Raw genomic sequence first — 17,597 nt, 5'->3', positions numbered from 1 at the left:
ATAAACTATGGTATATTCCTATAGAATAGGATACAGCTCTGAAATCATATTGTAAAATAAATTTATTGACAGAAAAATATTCACGGCATATTGCCAAGTTAAAAAAATTACATAAAAAAACATTAAGCGCAATTTGAAACCATTTAAAAAATTCCAAATTTGCACTGGGAAAGGACATTGAACAAAATACTAATAATGTATGTTTTTATCTGAGTGATGGAATAACAGGTGACTTTCGCTTTGTCCTCCCCGCTTTTCGGTATTTTCTAAGTACTCTAGACCGGAGGGTGTGTATTAATGTAGATACTACCTTTAAAAATTCATCTTAATGAAAATACCTGGAATTCATATGGCACAAACTTCCGCAGCCCTCCAAAATACACACACACTAAGTACAGTTTCATGGCAGCCGAAACAACCAACAAAAACAGTGTCCTACTGACAGCCATACTAGAGGATATTCTTTTTCCTGTTCTACCACAGGACTGACTACCACTCCATTTGGCCTGGAGCGTACCAGTGCCCCCAGGAGACACTTCAAAGCTTCAGTGCCCATCCCAAGGAGGTGTTTTCTTCCCTTAGCTTACTCTCACACCATCAGCAAAGGAAAGCACAGAGCCCCCACCCCAGCATCTGGGGTAGCAGGACATAATGAGAATTGTGGGAGTGAACAAAAATTCCATTTACCCCCTTCAAAATGTTATTTCCTCATTCAGCAACACTCTCTAGCTCTACTGCCTGGCTTCCAAGCCTTCCACACCAGTGTCCCCACAGCTCTTCCATCAATCTCCCACAGCCCCAACACGATCTCCACCCAGGATGGTACATATCTCCACACAACCGTCCATGCGGTTCCCACATCACATCCATGTGCCAGACCCTACTCTAGTCTTACCCCTTCAGAAGCCTTCTTCTCAGCAACTCAGGCCTACATTGCTCTCGCTGTCTCACAATTCCTTGGCTTATCCCTGCACTTGATCATGGTAGGGTGGGGCATTCACAACATTTCACTGTTTCCCTGTGCATGGTGGGATCTCTAAAGGGTTGGGGCCAAGTCCCGTATCTCTTTAATTCTCCCCCTTGCCTTCTCCTAGCTCCTAGTACAGGGCTGCAATATAGTTGGTTCTCAAGTCCAAGAGACAGACTTTTACAGTGGGGTGACTTGGCTGGCATTTCTCCCAACAGCAATTTTACAAGCAATCTTTCCCTTTTGTCTGTCTGTCTGCCTGCCTCCTTCCCTCCCGCTTTCATGCTTGTCCTACCCCTAAGAGCAGAGAATTACAGTTTCCTTGCTTACTCTTCTCAGTCTGTATCTATATGGTTTCCTATCATTCAGCTGCACTGACGGATGGCAAATCACTAACGCAGGTAATCCCCAAGAGTACCGGGACCTCTTGCCTTCTTGCTCCAGGCCCCTGGGCACTCCGGGGGTGCTATCACCTCTGTGTCTGTTTCCATCGAGGACTGTGCACCTTTCAGCTCCTCCCCAGCTCTTCTCCTTGCTTTTTAGGACTTTGGTGGGTTACGTTATCCATCCATTTATTCACCCACTCATCCAACACCTAGTTACTGAGCACCTTCTGTGTGCTGGGTACTGTTGCTTAAACTCACAGCTGGAGGTCTTGTTTCCCCAACTAGACTGGAAGCTCTCTGCCTGCTACAATTACTTAAATGCCGTCAGAGAATCCAGCAGTGTGCTCATAAATGTTTGAACAATATTTAACTGATTGACTGAAACTAGAAAGAGAAAAGGAATAAAGTGGAAAGCTACAGTTTTCATGTTATCACTCTCCCCTTTGTGGTTTGACTACAGAGATGGTGTAAAGACAAGGAAAAACTCCGACTCCAACAGAGTGAGTAGATGCCTTCATTTTTTTCTGAGCCTCTGTCCAGACTAAACCACACAGCGATGTAATCGAAAGCATTCTTTAAGTTGCAGAATATTTTACAAATATGAAGCATCATCCTCTTCCTCCTCATCAGGATATGCGTTATCCATACCTTGGGGTGGAAAGCTTGATTCTGAACAACAAGCAACCAAGTCACCCCATTTTGCATGCTCCTGCAACCAGCAGCAAAATACAGCCTGGAAAAAAAGCTGACAGCCTGACAAAGCCCAAATGGAAAAGAAAAATGAGCAAGAACAGCCAAACACCCAAAGAGAGCAAACCTGCACTGCTCGGAGGAAGAAATCCTCTAATTGCCTCCACGCTCCTGCTTGCTTCCATCTGCTTGCCTTTAAGGAAGCCCAACTACTGGGCTCCCCGCAGCCGCGGAGAAGAGAGAAAGTACGTCCCGAAGACCTGGATGCCCGCAGCAGTCAGGAACCAACAAGAAGGGCGGAAGGTCGATGAGCAAGGCTAAACTGCAAATCCAACAACAGATTCAATGTTTGTTATGCAAAACTGAGCAAACAGCCTCTCTGGGTTGCGAGACCACATGAAAAATGACGGAGATCATTCTCGGGAGGAAGGCAGCCGTGCTGGTGTGTGAGTAGGAATGCTGCAGGGGTCTACTCAGCCCAGGCAGCCTGTGAGCCTCCCCCAGGAAGAGCGGCGTGGGGCCCAGCTGCAATCAGGTTTCCTGTGGGGAACTGACCGGAAGCGCAGGCGCCCACACTCCTCAGTGTGGGGTAACCAAACCTCTCTTGGGGCCCACCCTTGGCAAAACTCCCAAGAGGCAATCTGACTTTTTAGAAATGCCAACCTTTTGATTCTGGTCTGATTTTGATCATTTCTCCTCTGCTCTCCCTATCTTCATCTCCCCAATCCCACAGTCTCATTTGCCCCCAACCCTCACCCTTTCTGGGCTGCCCCATGCTCAGGACCTTCCTGTGCCCCTGCAATCTGAGGGAGCACCCTATGGAGCAATTAGATAGTATAACTAAAAAAAAAAATCACAGCGTCTTGGAGAATAAGCAGGCCATTTTCAGATGATAAAACGAGGTGCACAGATGCAAAGAGACAGGATGTGTTCACGCCGCCAGGAAACAGCAAGGATGTGAGCCCTCATCTCATATCTACAACATACCACACATACGAGAGAAAAAGGAAGCCAGTGCTTAGTGGCAATTGCTGGGCCTGAGACTGTGCTGGGCAATTTCATGTACTTACCTAAGTTCAAACCTTACAATAATCCTGTGAGCAGGCTCAAATAAGTGAGGCAACTTTCCGCACGTCTCACAGTCAGTAATGGTGGAAATTGGGATTCACGTGCAGGTCTGATTGTAAAGCCTGCTCTTCCTTCTAGTGTACTGCCTGGATACTTCAGGAGGAAGGAAGCTGACGGAGTAGTTAACGTGTGAGACAGATACCTCTTGAGGGCTCTAAATTCTGCTCAGGGTATAGTGAAAGGAGGACAGTGTAACTGTATGAACATCAGTGAGTCGCCTGGGCTCCAAGATTCAATCAGAATTCCGGAAATCAGTGGGAAAGGTTATTGAAAACTTCTTCGTTTCCTGGAGTGACCATAGTTTTACAATTTGTGGGGATGCTAGAAGATTCTGGAGAGGTGGCTTTTTGTATCTCTAGGCAGCTCCCTCTTCCACAGAAGGCTAAAGCTAGAAGGGCAGAGCTTTCCCTGGGCCAGGAACACTTGTCTTCAAGCACTGAAGGGCGGGTTGGGTAAAGCCAATTGCAGCCAAGCTTGGGCTGTGGGGATGCACAGGGCTCTCTGAGGGAGTAGGAGAGGGGCCTGCTTGCTGGCCAACCAGGGTCTCCTTGTACCTTCAGCAACAAAACGCCCTCAGGAATCCTCTAAACAGGGTATCTTTGCCTCCAACCATCACTCCCAACAGAGCACAGACTGCTCCGCAGTTCCTGGCCAGGCCAGCTCACCATCAAAGCAGGGCCCGCACCACACAATGGACAGTGTGGGTGGTTCTGCTTTGATGCAGTATAAAAAAATTGATTATGTCCTTCCATGCAAAGGAACAGCTTCAACAGGTAGGTTGTATGTATGCAAAATGTTCCTTTGGGTAAATGATGGAATCCCATCTAAGTGGCCAGAACTGGAAAAGAGAATTGCCCATCATTACCCCCGGCTCTGGCCTTTCATGAGCATCAACAGTGAGGAGGCCTCTTGAGCTGTCGGCCCACCGTCGAGGGAGCACCCTGGGAGAGCCTTCACTTCCGCTTCTGGTTTTCTGAGCTCTCTAAGATGCCACCCGTTAATGTTGATAGGCACAGCTCCAGGTAATTTCTATCCCTGGCTTGCCGTTTTCAAGATTAAAATCTGACGAAGTCTCAAAGCTGTCTCTTTGGAGCAGACGTCAACGGCATAGGTATCTGAAAACAGCCTGTGTGCTTGGCCCACTGCTTGACAGTTAAGACAAAGTTTGCTTCTGCTGGGATTTCCCCTCAACGTTTTGTTGTGGAAAACTTCCAACATAAAGTTTTAATAATTTTACATTGAACATTCATACACTTACCATCTAGCTTTTAACATGAACATTATACCACATTTGCTTTACCACACAGCTATCCATCTATCCACACGGTAAAACATTTAACCACACGTTATTTCATGGTCCTGATTTTTCTAAGGTGCAGCTTAGGGGGAGAAAAGCACACTTTTCAGACACCTCTGAGTGTGAATCCCTGCTTGAGTGTTAACTAGCAGGGAGACTTTGGGCTGGGGTGTAATTTCTTAGAGCTTCAGTTTCCAGTTATAAAATGTGGGTAACAACGCCTAGGGGTGCTGTGAAGATTAAATGCAATAATGGGGGAGGGCACCTGTAAGGACACATAACCAACTTTCAGTTTACAGACTACGCTGTCTGTCTTATCTATGAAACAAAATTGAATTAGTGAGAAAATAAGAATAATTTAGGTACAGAGAAAATGAGAATGGCAGAATGCTGATAACTGTTGGAGTGGATGAAGGATGGGGGGGCGTCCCCTTATGCTACACTGTTTACTTTCTATTAATTTGAAGTTTTCCATAATAAAACAGTAAAATGTTTTTTTAAAAACCAAATTGGTCACTGGATTTTATCAAGGAAAAAAATGGGATCCTATATTTGAAAAATGTAATAAGAAACCCCTGAGGAAGTAATAAGAAGTGATGGGTTAACAGTGCAGGGTTAGGGAGGCCCTGGGACCTCTCTCTCTCACGGGGTGGGGGGAGCGGGGAGGAAGGACAGGGCTTGGGTACTTTGTAAATGCTCCCCAGGTGACTCGGTGTACCACCGGGTGAGAACCTTTATATTGGCAGAAAAGCGTGAAACCACACTTTTACAGCATATTAATTGTGAGAATAAATACTTTGCATAATGCAAAGCTTGTGCCTCCAGCTAATTTGCAGGCAGATGATGGCATGAGGAGCCTCTGATTGAGCAGAATAGAAACTATTTGTAACCGAACAGCCTCCCCTCTGTAAGTCAGGGGTGGGTTAACGAAGGGCCCAATTAGGCTGCATTCTCCCACATCACTTATCAACTGTCCAGACTCGTAGAGCTAAAGGGTTCCTCAGTGGCTGTCAGAATTGGGGACCTGGAGAAATTTGGAGGAAGAAAAACCACCTCTGTGGACAATGTTTAACAGAGAAGTAAAAGGAAAGGCTTCATTTCTTTCTTTTAAAACAAAAGTGTCACCCTCCTGTTCTCATCTCCTAATTCCTTCCCTTCCCTGCTGTGGTTCACTCTCTCCTGTTCCCCTTCACTGGCAGCTGGAGGCATGGAGGGGGCTGTGATGGAACTGCTGGGGGAGACAGCGTGTCTCTGGGAGCCCTCCTAGTGGGGGCGGAAGCAGAGTCTTTGAGGGGTGGGATCACGTGGGGGCAGCTCACAGGGCCAGCCCAGCTGGGCTCCCCCAGGGGAGCAACACAGTAACCTTCTGCTCTGTGGGCTTTCTGCTTGAGGGCAGAAAGGAAGAAGAAAGCTCACAACAGAGGGGACCGTGCACAGGGAGCGTGCGCACACACGAGCGCAAACATACACACACTCCCTCAGAGGATCTGGCGGAATTTTTATACCCATGTGTTACTGACTGACTGACGGAATTATGTGTCCCTCCCCACCCCCACCAGATTCATATATTGAAGCCCTAACCCCCAATGTATTGGAGACAGGGCTTTTAAGTAGGTAATTAAGTTTAAATGAGGTCATATGGGGGGGCCTTAATCTAATAGGACTGGTGTCCTTATGAAAGGATATCAGGGATGCATGTGCATAGAGAAAAGGCCAGGTGAGGACACAATGAGAAGGTGTCCATCTGCAAACCTCCTTGCAGAAGAGAAGAGAGGCCTTTGAGTATCTGTGATGAGAAAGACACAGAGTTGGACAAGGAGGTGACTTTTTCAGTCTGAGGGCATTTAAGATGCACCTTGCACGAGACTGGATCTAGACTCTAAGAGATGCGAAGAAGGCATCCTGAGTGGAGCAGTGAGCAGTGAGTGCCTGAGGCCTACTGAGGGCACAGAGATGGTGGATGGTGTGGTTTTGCTATGGGATGAATATGAAGTGTAAGAGTTAGATGTGGTAGAAAGGTGGGTCGGACCAACAGATCATAAAAGGGCTTGAATGCTAGGTTAAAAAGTTTAGGCCTTTCTCAGTGGGTAATGAGAACCCTGAAAAGTTTTTAAATAAGAGAACGACAAGATTGATATATACGTTGACAAGGGCAAAGTAAAGAGGCCTGACACAGGGTAAGCATTTATCAGTGCCAGGCATCACATCAGCACATTTCTTATCTCCTTTAATCCTCAAAACAACTGCCATTTTGGAAAGCAGAAAGGTGAGGTTCACAGAGGGGAAGTGACTTGCCCAAGACCCCACAGCTGGTCAGCAGTGGAGCTCAGACTCAATCGTATGCCCAGGACCCAAGCGAATGCCCTGTCTATTGTGCCATTTAAAACGCCAAGCCCAGCTCCCATGACATCATCTTCTTTTCCTCCAGCCAGACCAGCCATTTAATGGAACAGAGCCTGGAATGCACATTGCTTTTAGGCTTGGGAAGCAGGCAGACTAACAGCAAAGATTTCCAATCACAGGGCACCTCTAGAAACATCACTTTTTCCTTCCAAACAAAGCAATATGTGAGCTGGCTCTTACTGTCCTTCCATGTTACAACATAGTCAGAGGGTCAAGTTACAACTTTTCCTGTTATGTTCTGCAGCATCAAAGGAATCAATGATGGTGATTTGCATGTAAGTTGCAAAAATGTGTAGGGAGAGCAGTTGCCCTGGATGAGCAGACATCCAGCATTGAGTATTTTTTTTTTCAATGTGGTGTCAACAGCTACTCTGAAATACTCTGCCCCCAAATGCTGAAAGAGCATCCAATATCCAGGAAGACACGATGCCGTTTTCTGTGTTTACTCGAAAGACAGTTCGATAAGGAATGTTGCTCTTTTAAAACCTCAGATAGATTTAAGAATGAGGAAGAGTAAAAATTGGGTTAGAAAGAAAAGTTAATGCTCCTCTAATACAAAAATCAAACCATACCATGACACATACCTGCAGGAACCATTTTCATATTCTTAAATGTGCTCTCCTTCAAGGGCAGAGATTTTTAGTATTTTGGAAGCAATACTTAGAGGTAACTTGGGTGGTATTTTGAAAATTATACACTGCTATTATTATTAAGACACAACTGTGTCTAACAGTTTGTCAGGGGAAAAACAGAACTATGAAAAGCATCAATTCAATTCAGCACACCTACTGTGCTACATACCTACTGTGTGTTTGCACTGTGACTCATGCCGGGACTAGATAGATCAAGGTAAACGAAGTGAATCACGTCAACGGTTGTTGAAATCACCTTAAAAAACAAATGATGTCATAAAGGCCTTTTTCACTTTAGAAACAAATTTTGAGTGCTATTCCTTTGAAAAACAGGCAGAATACTTTTCACTTCCTTGCCTGCCTCCGCCTCAAGACTCATGTTCTGTGGCTTCTCTGTGAAATCTTCCCAACCCCGCCTACCCCATTCCACCTTCAGAAGGCAGGAGGGTAGAACTGGGAATGCGTGTGTGCACATGGGTGTGTGTCTGCTGGAGGTCTCCTGGCTTTTTGCTCTGTAGATACACTCCTATTTTACTTCTCACACTGCATCGTAATTATTGAATATTGGTCTCAATTCATAAAACAAAACCCTTAGGGGCATGCATGCATTGTGTCCCAAAGCACCTCTGTTTCCCAAAGCAACAACAATGCCTAGCACTGCTCCTTAAATGTTTATTGAGTGAATGAATGATTGTTTCAACTGCGAGCTTTATCTTTGGACTCCAGAGCGTTTGATAGTCAAAATATTTTCCATAGTGGGTGTCAAAAATTTCAATGTGTGCATACAAATGTATTTCAGGATAATAAGTTTATTGAGGTTTAATTTACATATACTAAAGTTCTCCCTAAGTTTTGACAAATGGACACAAGTGAGTAACAGCAGGTATTATCTTTTACACTTGTCTGGGCCCTGCCCTCAGGGCTCTGACAGTGGGGCCTGGGTACCAGGATTTTTAACATCTCTTCAGGTGATTCTGATAAGAACCCCTGGCGAATGAAGAGTCGCTGGGGTAGATGATGCTCTGCCACTGTATTCTGTCCTTCCTTTCCTTATCCCCAGCCCCATCCATCACTCTCAGTCAACTATTAATATTGAAGATGAAACCAAAAAATTGCTACTCAGCACCATACTTGGAAACAAAACCTAGGTACTCAGCCACTTGGCTGGAGTCAACTATAATTTCTGGTTATTTTGCAGAAATACAGCTACTAAATGACATTTTGAAATGAACACGAGATATTCACTCAAAGAAATAAAAATGCCTTCAAATGAGAGTGAACAAAAGTATTAGGATTTGGGGGTCTAAGGGAGCTTTACTGCAGGGAAGTGAGAGGGTAAGAGAAGAAAACAGCCCTTACAACACATTGCTCTGATTCCAAATGCAACCTTACACCTGAAGTTTTTAAAATGACAGATTTCAGGGAGTCTATGAATAAAAGAGATTAATACCGGGGCTGGCTCCATGGCCGAGTGGTTAAGTTTGCATGCTCCGCTGGAGGTGGCCCAGTGTTTCGTTGGTTCGAATCCTGGGCATGGACATGGCACTGCTCATCGAACCACGCTGAGGCAGTGTCCCACATGCCAGAACTAGAAGGACCCACAACTAAGAATATACAAATATGTACCAGGGGGCTTTGGGGAGAAAAGGAAAAAAATAAAATCTTTTAAAAAAAAAAAGATTGATACCAAGTCAAAATCTAAAGAATACAGCACTGAAGGAAATCAGGGGAAATTAATTCATCTCGTTTTATGGTGAAATCCTTCAATTATTGAGAAAGCCACAGGATAAGAATAAAAGGTATTGTCTTCTCTATCCTCTACTTAACTGAGAATGTTGGAAGACGTGGAGGTCTGGCCTCTAATTAACAATATAGGACAATCTTTGTCTTATTCAAATTTCAGATCAGGGTTTCTGTCTGGGTGAAGTTCATCACAACAAACTCCAGGAGCCAGTCTCCTGTCATGTTTTTTTCCTGGGATTTGTGTTATTATCTAATACTTCAAGGAAAGAGTTCCATGGGCAGTGACTTGACATTTAGTGGAAATGGAATCCAACATTTACTAATGTTTCATTGTGAATAATACTCTCAGTTTCACTGTGAATAATGCTTGAAATGGGACTGATACATCGGGGGAGTACTTGACTAGTAAAAAAAAAATAACGAACCATCATGAATCAAAACAGGTATATTTGCTATAAAAACAGATAAAAAATGTCTAATGCCTGTGGTAGTCTACTAGTTAGTATATATTTTAAGAAGCCATTGATTAGGATGGGTCTTTAGGAAAGGGTGAACTAAAGAATCACCCTGGTTTTGCAAAATGCCGTTGAGTTACTCCTACGAGAAAGGAAATCATAGAAACTGCTGTGGAGAAATTTTGGGAGTAGGCTTTACACTATCACTTACAAGGCAGAGCATGTTGGTCTCACCAGCTGCCAGGATTGGTAGAAACTGCTGAGCTAGTGGTTATGGCCAAACCAAGCATTCCACTGTAATTAGCTGGAAAAAAAGTGGCACAAGGAAGATAGAAATATGTGGCCTCAGATTGGGGGAAGGACAAGAAAGCTGATTAAGTTTCTCTCAAGCGATTTCAATTAAAGAATCTAGCTGGGTTTGACCTTGGACTTGACTGCTAAGCTGCCCAATACTGGTAGCCACTAGCCACTCTGAGCATTTGAAATGTGGATTGTCAAAAGTGAGATGTGCTGTTAAGTGTAAAACACACTGTGAGATTTCAAAGACTTAGTACCCAAAAAATTTCAATAATTTTTAATATTGATTGCACAGTGATATAATATTTTAGGTATCTGTTAGGTTAAAGTATATTATTAAAATGAATTTCACCTGTTTCTTTTTAAGTCTTTTAACATGGCTACTAGAAAACTATAAATTATACATGTTCCTTGCCTTCTCTTTCTATTGGACAGGACTGATGTATACCTTCATTTCTTCACTCGTTCAATGTGACTGGTGTGCATGTCAATTATTTCTCAATAAAACTGGAAAAAGAATAAAAAATGTGACTAATAGGTGGGAACCCGGGTAGCGGAAGGTTCGGATGGTGAGGTGACATGCCAGGGTGAACCAGTATGGTAACCTCTTGTTGACCGAAAACTTTGGCTTCAGGAAACGTGAGGAGCAATCACAAGACTCAGCCTAATTAGGTCTGATCCAGGCAGACTCAACATCTCTGTGCCTCATGTTGTTAATCCGTAAAATGGGAGGGCCGGACTAAATTCCTGCATGATTAAGTAAAACCGGAGACGATCTTTACTTGCATGATTCCCTAACACTCCAAACGCAGGAATAATTCTGCTGAAAACAATTGGAATTAACCTAAGAGGTCTTTATCCTCAGCCAGCACGATAGCAACTCAGGCCCATCCTAAGAAGTGTTGCTGGTTATCTTTGTCAGTCCTGCTTCAGTTCCTCTCAAGGGAACAAGCTTACAGCTTCTTCTGTGACTTGTTAACACTGTTAAATATACAGAAAGAACAAGGAGTGCCAATGGGTAAGACAGACAGACTTCATCCCTTGTGAAGAACTCAGAGAACAATTTGAAGAAGAAAAATCCTACAGATAATATTCAGAGGGAAATGTATTTGCTTTCTTTCAAAGCTACAGATGAACTATCTACTTTTGTGCTGTTAACCTACTAAGTAAGAAACCCAAGATTTTATAATAATATAGCAGTTAACACTTGTCTGAAACTCAATTTTAACCTCTCCAAAAATCAAACACCCACCAATTCAAAATGGTATCACATCTCAGGAATATTAATTTCTGTTTAAAAGAGGATATTAAAAACAAAGACAAACAATGAATTCCATTTCTAAACAAAGCCTTGGCCGACTCTAGGCGGCCTCAGCCAGCAGCAGTGTGGGTGCTGAAAATTGGTGATGCAGCTGACAAGTGGGTCAGAATCTAGAAATCAGTTGCCAACATTAAAAAGTTGTGACAATTACTACACAGATCGAGATTTCTAGTAGTGCTGGGCCCACATCTGTCTAAGACCCAGTAGCACCTGGCTCTTTCAGGAGTGGGCGGCTATGTTTCTTCAGCTGCACGGCCCCCTCCTAGCTGCTTTTCCTTGTTTATGGCCCTCCCTAGTCAGGTAGCCATTCGTCTAAGGCAAGAACTGTAGGGTGAGAGACACAGCCTGGGTTGGGGATCAGAGGGAACAAGGATGAGTGGAAAAACCCTGGCTCTAAGCCTTACAGATGCAGCTTGATCTCAGCTCCAGCACAAGAGCTGGGTGATCTTGAGCAAGTCACTTCACTAGTCTGAGCCGTTGCATGGGAAGAAAGTGAAAGTTCTATAGAGGCAAGGAGCCTGCGTGGTACCTGGTGTGTAGTAAATGCTCTGCTAGTTACTCCTTCTTATCCCAAAGGCAAGAAAGAAACATGTCTGGCATAATCTATTATCACAGCAAAATCCAGCTGATCACCGGGGAAGTGTCTAAAAAACCATCATTGTGAAAATATGAAGGTCAAGATCACACACTATAAAGAACTGAAGGAGAGAAAGAAAAGGGTAAAAAATATCAGACACTATCCCAAAGTAATAACTGATCCAGGCAAGGATTATCCACGGGTACTCAAAGCCCTGGAAGAAAGGGAGGTGGGGGACAGGACGCTCCCAAAGGAGCCACGTACCAGTCCACAGATGCCTTACTGACTTGAAGCGTATGTGGACATTGATGAGTTCTGGTTCCCGCCTTACCCAAGGGATCAAAGTGAGCACTGTGGATAGTGGGACAAGCTGGCATCATCTGCTTCCTGACATGATGTAATATCAAGCATGCAACATCATCTATAAAGTATTCTTGCCAAAAGATGTTTAACCTGCATCTGACAACAAGCCTGTACGTCTAACAATTTTCAGGAAAACAGGAGCAAGTTAAACAACACTGTGAAGAAACAGACAAGCTCAGAGTGTACAATACTCTATACCACAAGCAGCCTGGACAATTGGGAAAGTTTGAGTATGGACCAGACATTCCATGATATTATGGAATTACTTTTAAATGTCTTAGGTAAGATAATAGTATTGTGGCTATGGAGGAAAAATATTCTTAGGAGATACATGATGAAATATTTAGAGGTAAAGTGTCAAGATGTTTGCAACTTTCAAATGGTGCTGCCAAGATGTATATAATGTACACTATATATATTTACATATATTGTAGGAAGAAGGAATAAAGAAAGCAAATGTGGCAAATTTAGAACAACTGCTGAAGCGAGGTAAAGGACACACAGGTGTTTAGTTTATTGTTCTCCCAAACCAGCAGGTTTGAAACTTTTCAAAATAAAAAGCTAAGAAATTGGAAGAGAAGGAAAAAGAAAAACAGAAAAAAAAAATCAGATAATATCACTACTTTCCCTTTCGTAATCCTTCTCAACATTTATATTTAGGTCAGCTTCACCGTGTGCCTTTTCATCCAATACGGTTTTATTTTTACCACTTTAATAAGTTTCATGTGTGCTCATTCAAACTGATGTAGCCACTGTCTCAGCTTCTTTGCTGGCTCACATCAAAACCACTTTCAACAAAGCTCCAACGGCAGGCTGTAAGAGTCCTTCAGGTAGGTAGGAAGCCTACGATATCGCATCAAGAACTTCTGAAATTGACACCTAATTCCTTATCTGGATGGTTTTTAAGCCAGTAAGACCGGATCAAAGGCTGTGAGTGGGCATCATCTCAGGTTTTGATCTTTTCCAAAGATGGCTCGCTCGCTCTCCATCTACACTGGGGTATTGATAGAGAGATGACAGGACAGGGTGCTGGTCAGCTGGGCCACTGAGGTTTGAGAGAGGCTGTTTCCTCAGAGAGCATGCTGTCCCTGACTTGTGGAGCACAGTCCAGCAACGGCATAAGCTGCAGGACAGCCACTCTGAGTTCAGTTTTAATGCCTGAGAGCTCTCAACAAAGCGGGAATGAATTCTGTGATGCCTTTAACCTGGAGAGGGCCAAGAAGGGCCTGGATTCAGAGTGTGAGTGTGAGCTTGGCTGTACCATACATCAGCTGTAGAACCTCAGAGCAGTGTTTCCTAGTGAGGGCACAATGGATGCTGTGCCGAGGACAGCTCTTTGCTGGACAGGACTATCCCAGACACTGTAGGACATTTACCATCTCCACTCAACTCCCCACATCACAGCGTGCCACCACTGCCTCCAGTCCCTGAGAGGAGGACAGCAAACACCCCCACACTCCCAAACACCACGGCCTTAGCATAGGCTGAATTCTCCGAGCCTCAGATTTTATCTGGGGATAATACCTGCTCCACCACCTAAGAAGTGGTTTGGGAGGAGCAACTGTGCCACAGCTCCTTATAAACTTAAATTAGCTATACAAATGCTATCACAATACGCATTCACATGGGCAGCGGGCCAATCAGAGGCAGGGCTGTGGGGTGCGTCCAACCACCTGGATCCCACAGTGTTAGCTCTCTAGTCACGCACTAGAATACACAACAGCTACTTATTCTGAAAGTGTTTCCCCTCCGTAAGTGGGAAATTTTGGTTTATAAGTATTGCTGCAGATAAAACCACACCACAGTGTAAATTTTAGAGTGAAGACTGATGGCAAATACACGGGCTACTGGTGCAGACCAGCAGGATGGCGGCCTCAAAGTAGCTTCAAAGAATCTGGTTTAGCATGTCACCAAAACTAACCTGGAATGAGGACACGTCTCTCAGTGAGCAAGGGATAAAACGACCATGGGAATTATTTCAAGGACCTAGTGCAGGAGGTTAACAGAAGATGGGTATACACACCAGAGCAAGGAGCAGCAGGCACAGGTCTGACTTTCAAAGGAACTGATCTGTTCTTCACATTTTTCAGTGATGCTCCTGGAAGGGAATCTCAGAGGCCGGGCAGGACTGGGGCATACAACCTGGAACCCTAAGCCTTGAGTAAAGCTGAGAATGGAGAAAGGAGCAGCAATTTGCACAAGTTAGTGTGCATAAGGGCCACCTGGAGGGTGCAGCATGAAGACACACCTACCACAGGGATTCAGCTTGTGTGTGTCTACAGTGGACCTGCACTTTGAAGCAAGCTCTCTGGGTGATCTGGATGCAGGGACCCGTAGACGGCCTCTGGGAGAACAGACACACCTCTCCAGAGACTTCTGCGGTCAGCAGGCTTTGCCTTCCACCCTCCCTCAAGGAGAATTCTTGCTCCCTTCCTGTCTTAGAACTTAGGTAAAAGCGCTTCTCCTGCCCTTAGGTCCGGTTGGTCTTTTGGGTTACAAAATTGCTTGTTCTTATTCTTTATCTTTGCTCCTTCTCTCCCTCCCACACACACATTGTGTATACGAGATGCTAATTTTATTTTGCTGATGTAATTTCTCCTTTATCGTTCATTTTTAAATAAGGACTAGGAAATGCTGGCTGGGCAGATAGTTCTGACCCCTCCTTTAAGTATCAACAGGGAAGTGAGGGCAGCCCCCAAAGGCAGGGCACGGACAAGGCACAAGTCCTGAAGAACAAAACTGAAAGCAGACACCCGCTCCTGGGCATGAGCCATGGTGTAAGGGCACTGAAACGGCCCAGGAGAATTAGCCATGGGTTGGAGAAGGGCTGCTGGGGAATAAAGTAGCTATAAATGTGTGGTTTTTCCATAGACACTTGCATTAAAATATTTGGTGCCAACAGTGTTTTTATAGTCTCATTCGACTGCTTACTACTCAGCTTTGGTGCATTCCTCCGAATTGTATTCATCTTAAAAAGAGCAGACTGATAATGTAAAGTCCCTAAATCTCTGGGCTTGGCCATCTGAAATGAGAGCTTTTATCCTTCTTGTCTCTGGCTTCCAGAACGCATTTTCATAGCATTCTTGCGAAACAGAAGATTATCAGAAAAAGAAAAATGAACGGGAGTAAAGTCAAAAGAACATTATACCAAAGCTTTTGGTAAGAAAATATTTATGTTCATGAGCACACACCACGCCCTTTCTGGGAAGATATTACTGGCCTCGAAGCTGGGTTAGTGGATCCCAAAATATACCTCACAAAAAGCACAGTTACCCTCCCAAAATAAGCCCTATAATTAAAGTCTTTTCAAGTGGATGGTCCTATATCACAACTTGACATATGTTGCTTTAATCTCCCTGCTTCAGCAAATGTAGCCATCTTGGGCTAAAAAACCTCTCGACGACTCACATTTAAACCTGATTGTGGTGTCACTAGGAAAGTGATGCAAATAAACAGCCCTGTGTACCAAAATACCCAATCTCAATCATCTGTAATGAGATCCCTCTAGTGCTTAAGCACATTCTCATCACACCAGAATCGCTACCCTTGATTCAAAAGGAGGGACTAGCCCGGACTGAAATCCCATTTCATCTTAGAGGTCATCTAAAGACAAACACATCTGAAGATGCTGGGGCCGAGATGTAAAATGTGAGACAACCTCTTTGGTGTGAATGCTGGGATCATGCTGTGTGAGTCTCCCTTTTTGCGGCGGTTGACAGTCATCAGTACTAAGCCTTCAGGCACCCCATCTCTCTGTCTGAATTCATTTCGGTCATTTTCTGCTTGGAGTCAGGGGTAACATGAGAGATGGCCTCTCAGAAGCCCTTTTCAGCCCTGTGATTCTCTGAACAAACTTCTTTATGTTTTCTAGTTATATATTTACGTATAAATAAATGTCAAAATATTTAAAATTTTAAACCTTCAAAATAATGAGTAATTTTGACATTTAATTTTTTTTTTATTACTTCTATATCAGGTTTCTCAGCCTCGGCATTATTGATATCTTGGGTGGGATCACTCGGTTTGTGTGTTGGGTACCGTAGGATAATTAGCAGCATCTCTGACCTCCACCCACTAGATGCCAGTAGCACACACCCTCCCTCCCCCGGCTGTGACAACCAAAAATGTCTTCAGACATTGCCAAATATCCATTGGGAGGACAAAATTCACCTGGTTGAGAACCACAACTCTCTATACATTTACGTATTTATATATCCTGCCCCTGGCATGGCCAAGAAAAAACAAATCCAGATTTTCCAAGGCACTCACAAGTTTTAGTTTTAAGAATTTCAAAATTCCTGTGACTCATAAGGAAGAACCAGGATCTGTGATACCCTACTACTCCGAAAGATTTATAGACAGCCCTACTGCTATCTCAAAGTAAGGGTGGCAAGGCCCGGCCTCATTTCAGTCAAGACATTTAAGAGGACGGATCTGCTGTCACCCGATCTCTTGGACTGCTCCCCTCTCTACTTTTAGGAGCTCCATTCTTAGAAGACTACTCTTAAGAAATCCTTCGCCATCCATTACCAGGCGCTGAGTACTGACTGTGAAGGAAGAGGATTAGGGTTGGTGTCTATTAATATCATCGACAGAAGCGATGGCCCACTGTACTTCTCCAGGGCCAGACCACCTCGGGGGCAGCGTTTCTAGAGCTAAGGGCCAAGTGTGGGGGAGGGTAAAGAAGAGGCTTCCTCAAGGAGAGTCTCAGGGTGAGGGGGTGACAGGACAATAACACCAGAACAAAGAGATGAAGAATGGGAGATGGTATGTCCAGCTCAGAGAAGAGAAGATGAATGAGGAAGGAGAGTGTCTTCAAAGAGCTGGTGGGCTGGTATGTGGGAAAGTGACCGGACTTGTCTCGTTTGCTTAGAAAGTGGCTAAGAGCAGTAGGTGACCCAGTAAACAGCTACCACAGGCTTTCTATGTCCCAGGCCCCATCCAGGCACTGAGACCAAAGAAGGAAGACGGAGTCTCTGTCTCATGGAGTGCACGTTGTAGTTCAACTTAAGAACTAGACGGTGTTCTCTTCCTCCCTCCCTCTCTCGGTTCTTCCTTCCCTCTTTCTTTCTTTTTGACAATTTAAGCTAAATGTCCAGGTATTCATCTAACTGCTTGTTTCTTTCCATTTTAAAAATTAAGGTTAATTAACATACAGCAAAATTCACCCTTTCAACTGTATAGCTCTGTGAGTTTTCACAAAAGCGTACAGTTGTATAAATACCACCACAATCAAGATCTAGAACAACTTCATCGCCCTCTAAAATTTTCCTATGCCTCCAGATTGTTTTATTTGGAGCAAGCTGTTCTGCACAGTAGCAAGCTCCTCATGTCTGCG

The 17,597-nt window shown here is 44.2% G+C and overlaps 1 protein-coding gene across 3 annotated transcripts in view; it reads right to left on the bottom strand.

The window, feature by feature from the left end:
• FYN (FYN proto-oncogene, Src family tyrosine kinase) overlaps positions 1-17,597 on the bottom strand; it is a 204,764-nt gene that overhangs the window by 92,743 nt on the left and 94,424 nt on the right. Inside the window, exon 1 of one of the 3 annotated variants that reach the window (XM_046675112.1) lies at positions 2,171-2,386. The exons of the other annotated variants lie outside the window; for them this stretch is intronic. The gene's annotated coding sequence lies outside the window, so the exon portion shown is untranslated. Of the gene's footprint in view, positions 1-2,170; positions 2,387-17,597 lie in introns of those variants that run through there. 3 annotated transcript variants of the gene reach the window in all.

This window comes from Equus quagga, chromosome 11, assembly GCF_021613505.1.
Source record: "Equus quagga isolate Etosha38 chromosome 11, UCLA_HA_Equagga_1.0, whole genome shotgun sequence".
In the NCBI taxonomy this organism is placed as follows: Eukaryota; Metazoa; Chordata; class Mammalia; order Perissodactyla; family Equidae; genus Equus; species Equus quagga.
The sequence above is the reverse complement of the archived record's forward strand: the minus strand, read 5'-3'. Positions and strand labels throughout refer to the sequence as shown.